Source organism: Macaca nemestrina, chromosome 10 (assembly GCF_043159975.1).
Source record: "Macaca nemestrina isolate mMacNem1 chromosome 10, mMacNem.hap1, whole genome shotgun sequence".
Taxonomy (NCBI): domain Eukaryota; kingdom Metazoa; phylum Chordata; class Mammalia; order Primates; family Cercopithecidae; genus Macaca; species Macaca nemestrina.
The window spans coordinates 132,184,312-132,190,311 of NC_092134.1; positions in this window are offsets into that span (position 1 = coordinate 132,184,312).

Here is a 6,000-nt window from a genome sequence, read left to right on the forward strand (position 1 = left end):
ATTACAGGCGTGAGCCACCGCGCCCGGACTAATTTTTGTGTTTTTAGTAGAGACTGGGTTTCACCATGTTGGCTAGGCTGGTCTCGAACTCCTGACCTCGGCTGATCCGCTGATCCACCCAACTTGCCCTCCCATAGTGCTGGGATTACATTACAGGTGTGAGCCAACGAGCCCGGCAGTCTTTCATCATTCTTTCTTACTTTCTTTTTTGGAGGCGGAGTCTCACTCTGTCACCCAAGGTGGAGTGCAGTAGCCCGATCTCGGCTCTCTGCAACCTCGGCCTCCCAGGCTCAAGCGATTCTCCCACCTCCGCCTCCCCACCACACGCGCGTGACACCTCGACCAGCTATCTTCTTTTTTCGAGACAGGGTTTTCTTTTGTTTTGTTTTGGAGCGCAGTCTCCCTCTGTCTCCCAGGCTGGAGTGCAGTGGCGCCATCTCGGCACACTGCAAGTTCCGCCTCCCGGGTTCACGCCCTTCTCCTGCCTCAGCCTCCCAAGTAGCTGAGACTACAGCACCCGCCACCACGCCCGGCCAATTTTTTAAATATTTTTAGTAGAGACGGAGTTTCACCATGTTAGCCAAGATGGCCTCGATCTTCTGACCTCGTGATCCGCCCGCCGCGGACTCCCGAAGTGCTGGGATTACAAGCGTGAGCCACCGCTCAGCCAGAGCCAGGGACAGGGTTTTCACCCTATTGTCAAGGCTGGTCTCCAACTCCTGAGTTTAGGCGATCCACCAGCCTCTTCCTTCCAAAGTGCTGGGATTACAGGCATGAGCCACCGCGCCCGGCCATGCTCTTTCATTTCTAACATTATTAATTTGTCTCATCCCTCTTTTTAATTTATTTTTATTTTTTAATTAATTAGCCTGGCTTATTGATTTTATGGAACTTTTCAAAGAACTAGCTTTTGGTTCTTATTGGTTTTCTCAGTTCCTGTTTACAGTTTCGTTATATCTATGCTTTTTTTTTCTGTGTATATTAAATTTATTTGCTCTTCCTTTGTAGCTTCCTGAGGCAGACACTTAAATTCAATTATTTATTTTTAGGTTTTTTTTTTTCGAGATGGGGTCTTGTTCTGTTGTGCCAGGAGTGCAGTGGCGTGATTACAGCTCACTGCAGCCTCAATCTCCCCAGGCTCAAGCGATCCTCCCATCTTAGCCTCGAGTAGCTGGGACTATAGGTACAAGCCACCACACCCAGCTAATTTTTGTATGTTTTGTAGAGACAAGGTTTTATTATGCTGCCCTGGCTGATCTTGAACTCCTGGGCTGATCTGCCCACCTTGGTCTCACCAAGTGCTGAGATTCGGCAATTTTTAGATGTTTCTTTTTTTCTTTTTTTTTCTTTTTTGGAGACAAAGTCTCTCTCTGTCGCCCAGGCTGGAGTGCAGTGGTGTGATCTTGGTTCACTACAACCTCCCCCTCCCAGTTTTCAAGGGATTCTCCTGCCTCAGCCTCCCAGGTAGGTGGGATTACAGGCAGGGACCACTACACCAGGGATAATTTTTGTATTTTTATTAGACATGGGGTTTCACTATGTTGGCCAGACTGGTCTTGAATTCCTGGTCTCAAGTGATCTGCCCGCCTCGGCCTCCCAAAGTGTTGGGATTAGAGGTGTGAGCCACCATGCCTGGCTTCTTTTTTTCTAATATATGCATTCATTGCTGTGTATTCCCATCTAAGTACTGCTTTTACTGCATTCCACAGATTTTATGTTGTATTTTTATTTTCATTTTCCATTGACTTGTATTAATTTATTATTATTATTATTTTGAGACGGAGTCTCTCTGTCACCCAGGCTGAAGTGCAATGGCATGATCTCGGCTCACCGAAACCTCAACCTCTGCCTCCAAGTTCAAGCAATTCTCCTGCTTCAGCCTCCCAAATAGCTGGGATTACAGGCATGCGCCACCATGCCTGGATAATTTTGTGTTTTTAATAGAGACAGGGTTTCTCCATGTCGGTCAGGCTGGTCTCGAACTCCAACCTCAGGTGATCTGCCCACCTCAGCCTCCCAAAGTGCTGGGATTACAGGTGTGAGCCACTGCACCCGGCCAACTAATTAAAAAAAAAATTTTTTTTGAGACAGTTTCCCTCTTGTTGCCCAGGCTGGAGTGCAAGGGCATGGTCTCGGCTCACTGCAACCTCCGCTTCCTGGGTTCAAGCAATTCTTCTGCCTTAGCCTCCCAAGAAGCTGGGAATACAGGCACCCGCCACCACGCCTGGTTATTTTTTGTCTTTTTGTCTAGATGGGGTTTCACCATGTTGGCCAGGCTGGTCTCGAACTCCTGACCTCAGGTGATCCACACACCTTGGCCTCCCAAAGTACTGGGATTACAGGTGTGAGTTACCACACCCGGCCTCCACTGACTTTTAAAAGGTTAATGCTGTATAGACAGCTGCATATATAGAGATGCAGCGTTCAATCCTATGCAGATTTGGAGAGGGCTCCACAGAGGGATTATGGAGAAATCAGTGTTTATGAACTTTAGCGCATCAGAATCATCAATGTATAACAACATGAAGAATCTTCTGCTCTTTCTCTGAGGATTTCAATTTGGTGTGTCTGTGGTGGGGCAAGAATATGTACTTGGCAACCACCTTCAAGTGATTCTGATTCAGATGCGTTCACTAAATGCAGGCTTTCTTACTTTATACCAGTATTTCTCAAATTTGAGTAAGTACCTGAATCCCCCTGAGGGCATGATTGCCAGATAAATACAGGATGATCCGTTTACTGTATGTGTCTCGAATACTGTAATATTTGGGCAAATAATCTAAGTAAAATTCAAATGTGCTTCCTCTCTAAGCATCACGAGTACTTTCAAATTAGGAGTTTAAATTTCCCTTGTGGCAGACATTTGTGATGATTATTTTGTCTTTTTAGGACATTTCAAAATATACAACCTCATCAAAGGATTTTCCTCTTCATTACTGTTTCTCCTGTTAACTTTTTCTTAATATCTCCATCCTCCTTCTGTGGTCACTCCAGAAACAAAAAGCTCCAGAGAAACGTTACAACTTATTTTTCATATTTTTCCCTCTTTTCTTTGTTTCTCCTTTTATTTTCACACTTCTTGCTCCATTTCCTCTCCGCCTCTGCTGTCTTTCCTTTGTAAGTCTCTGCTTTTGCCCAAGTTGTCCTGGACAAAATGAAATTTCTACCAGGGCTCCCCTCCCTCCTTTCTTCCTTTCTATTTTCTTCTCTTTTTCCTTCCTTTCTGCTTTCTCCCTCAGCCATCCATGTCAAAATTAAAATCTATTGAAACAAATTAGGGAGTTAGAGTACTGGGGACCAGCCTACATTATTGTGTTCCATAAGGAGATTCTGTTCTGACAGTCCTCTTGCTAGAACAAGTTCCAAGTCAGGAAAGAAAAAAAAAAAGCAGGGGACTGGGGAGACCTTCAAGAAACAATTGCTTTGCCTGAGGATCTGTTAAGAGAGTGATGGATGGCACTGCAGTTAGGACTTGGAGAACTGCAGGAAAAGGAGGGGAGTCATTGCCAGGCAGCATGAGGGGAGGAGGTGTCTAGAAGAAACAGCCATTCAGGAAGAGCTTATGAAAGGGGTGGAGAATGCACTGCCTGTGTATGCTGCAAGACCTTTCTGCAGACATTGTGTCTTTGTGAGCTGACTGCAGAGGCCATGCGCATGTGAAATGTGTGAGAATGTATGTGTTGCTTGTTTCAGATCATGGATGAACCTGTGAATTGCTGACTGCAAGAAACAGGAGTGGATTGGTGAAAAGATCTTGCAGCCAGAGTGCTTGTTTGTGGTTGTGTGGTATGTGTGGCTGACTTTTTGCCAAATGCACTGTTCTGATTCCAGCTCTGAAAGTTTAGTGGAAGTCTGGCAGATTAAGCCAAGACACAACAAAGTCAGAATTTAGAAGAAAATATGGGGGCAACATGAGAGGGAAACAGAAGCTGTTACAATAAGAGACAAGAAAAGGGAGATTTAGGGACAGGGGAATGAGAAAACAAAAGATAAATAATAGAAATTATTTTCTTAGGAAAATTTTAAAGAAGAGCAGAAAGAAAAACAACACATTCTTTCAGATGTAGGCACTGTATACTTTTAGTTCTTCTGGTACTCCAGTTCTTAGTCTCCCCAATTTCTTTCTGGATGGTTTATCTTGAAATAATGTATATTACAGGTATATTTTGGTTATACCAGAGGATATTTAAACCTTAACAATTATCCAGAAATGAGCATTACTGTTTTTAGATGATTAAAAAAATTATTGTTCTTAAAGGAGGGCTGTTAAGCATAATGAAAGGACATTCAGTTTTGATCCAGGGATTAATTGAACAGGATTAGAGAATTTGTGTGTATGTTTAAAATAATGTGTGAAGTGCACAACGTATTTCTTTTTTTTTTTTTTCCTGAGGCGGAGTCTTGCTCTGTTGCCCAGGCTGGAGTGCAGTGGCAGGATCTCGGCTCACTGCAGCCTCGGCCTCTTGGGTTCAAGAGATTCTCCTGTCTCAGCCTCCCAAGTAGCTGGGATTACAGGCGCCCAGCACCACGCCTGACTAATTTTTTCTATTTTTAGTAGAGATGGGGTTTTGCCATGTTGGCCAGGCTAGTCTGGAACTCCTGACCTCAGCTGATCTGCCTGCCTCGGCCTCCGAAAGTGCTGGAATTACAGGCATGAGCCACTGTGCCTGGCCGTGCATGACATATTTCAAAATAGAGATAATAAAATATACCTTATCTCCACATTCTAAAGATGGTTATTGTTATTACTTTATTAGCAAAATTTAACAGGGGCTACCTATATGTGGAATAAGATATTTAACTCAGTCATGAGATTTTCTTCTAGATTTGGTAAACACAAGGACGGCATAACTTTTAGATTGAATGTGGGCTGAAAAGAGACGTCCTAGTTGGGAGCATCCTAGTTTTGCTTTGTTGCCAAAACATTATAACTACATATTTTGACTTCAAATTGCAACCATTATAATGTCTCTCTTTCCCAGCATTTTGCTTAATTAATATTTTAAACTGAAATAATTAATAGAAATTATATTTCCAACACTACTTTTGCTCCATTCATTAATCTTTCTTTTGTTTCATTCAGCCATATTTTCCTCCTGTACTTATTCTACTCTTTTTTCCATCTGCCTCTCTCCTTTGTTATTTCTTCCCCTCTGTCATGTTTCCCTGGATTTGATTAAAGTCTCCTTCACTTTTTCCTCATCCTTCTCTCTTTTATTGAAATCACTCCTTTTCAGGTTTGTCTTTCTCCCCATTCCTTTCTCTGGTGTCTTTGTCTCCAGCAGAGGGGATCTGATGGTGATGCAGAGGTGGGGAATGAGGCCTGGGAGGACACAGGCTGGGTATAGGGAGGAGAAAATGGGGCTTCAGCTGTTTCTGCAATCAGCCTACAAAAGGCTGACTTAAAACCTGCCTCTGTAAATCTCCCCTCTTCCACCCCCTCAAAGGGTCTCTCTACTTCCCCACCTTAAAGTCCACCTCCCCCATCCCCATTTCTCTAGTGACATCACTCCTTACCAGCTGTGACTGTCAGGGACTCTGACCTACTTTTGGCCACTCTATTAGGCAATAAGCCATGTTTTCTCCACTAAACTCAGGATTTTCTGCTAAACCCTCTTTGTCCCAGCATGCCAGTGGGTCCCTTTTGAAACCTCAAAACATTTTACAGTTACCTACAATACAGTCATTTTTTCATGCCTGAAGTTCGAGAAAAAGCATAATTGATAAAAAGCTTCTATGACTGTAGAAAATCCATTTGTGACTTAAATGGAGTTATACTTTATCAAAATAGAATCCATACGTATTTGAAGAATCATGTATGTGTTAGTAACAATTTTTTGTTGAATCTTTGGAAGTGATGCTCAGTTAATGGATTCTTAGGTCCTTTGTGGCAAATTATAATGTATGTAACATTATTTTTCACACGTTAGTAAATGCTACTTAAGCATGAACCCAAACAGCAGGCATTGATATTTAAGTAAAACTTTACTAAGAAGTTGG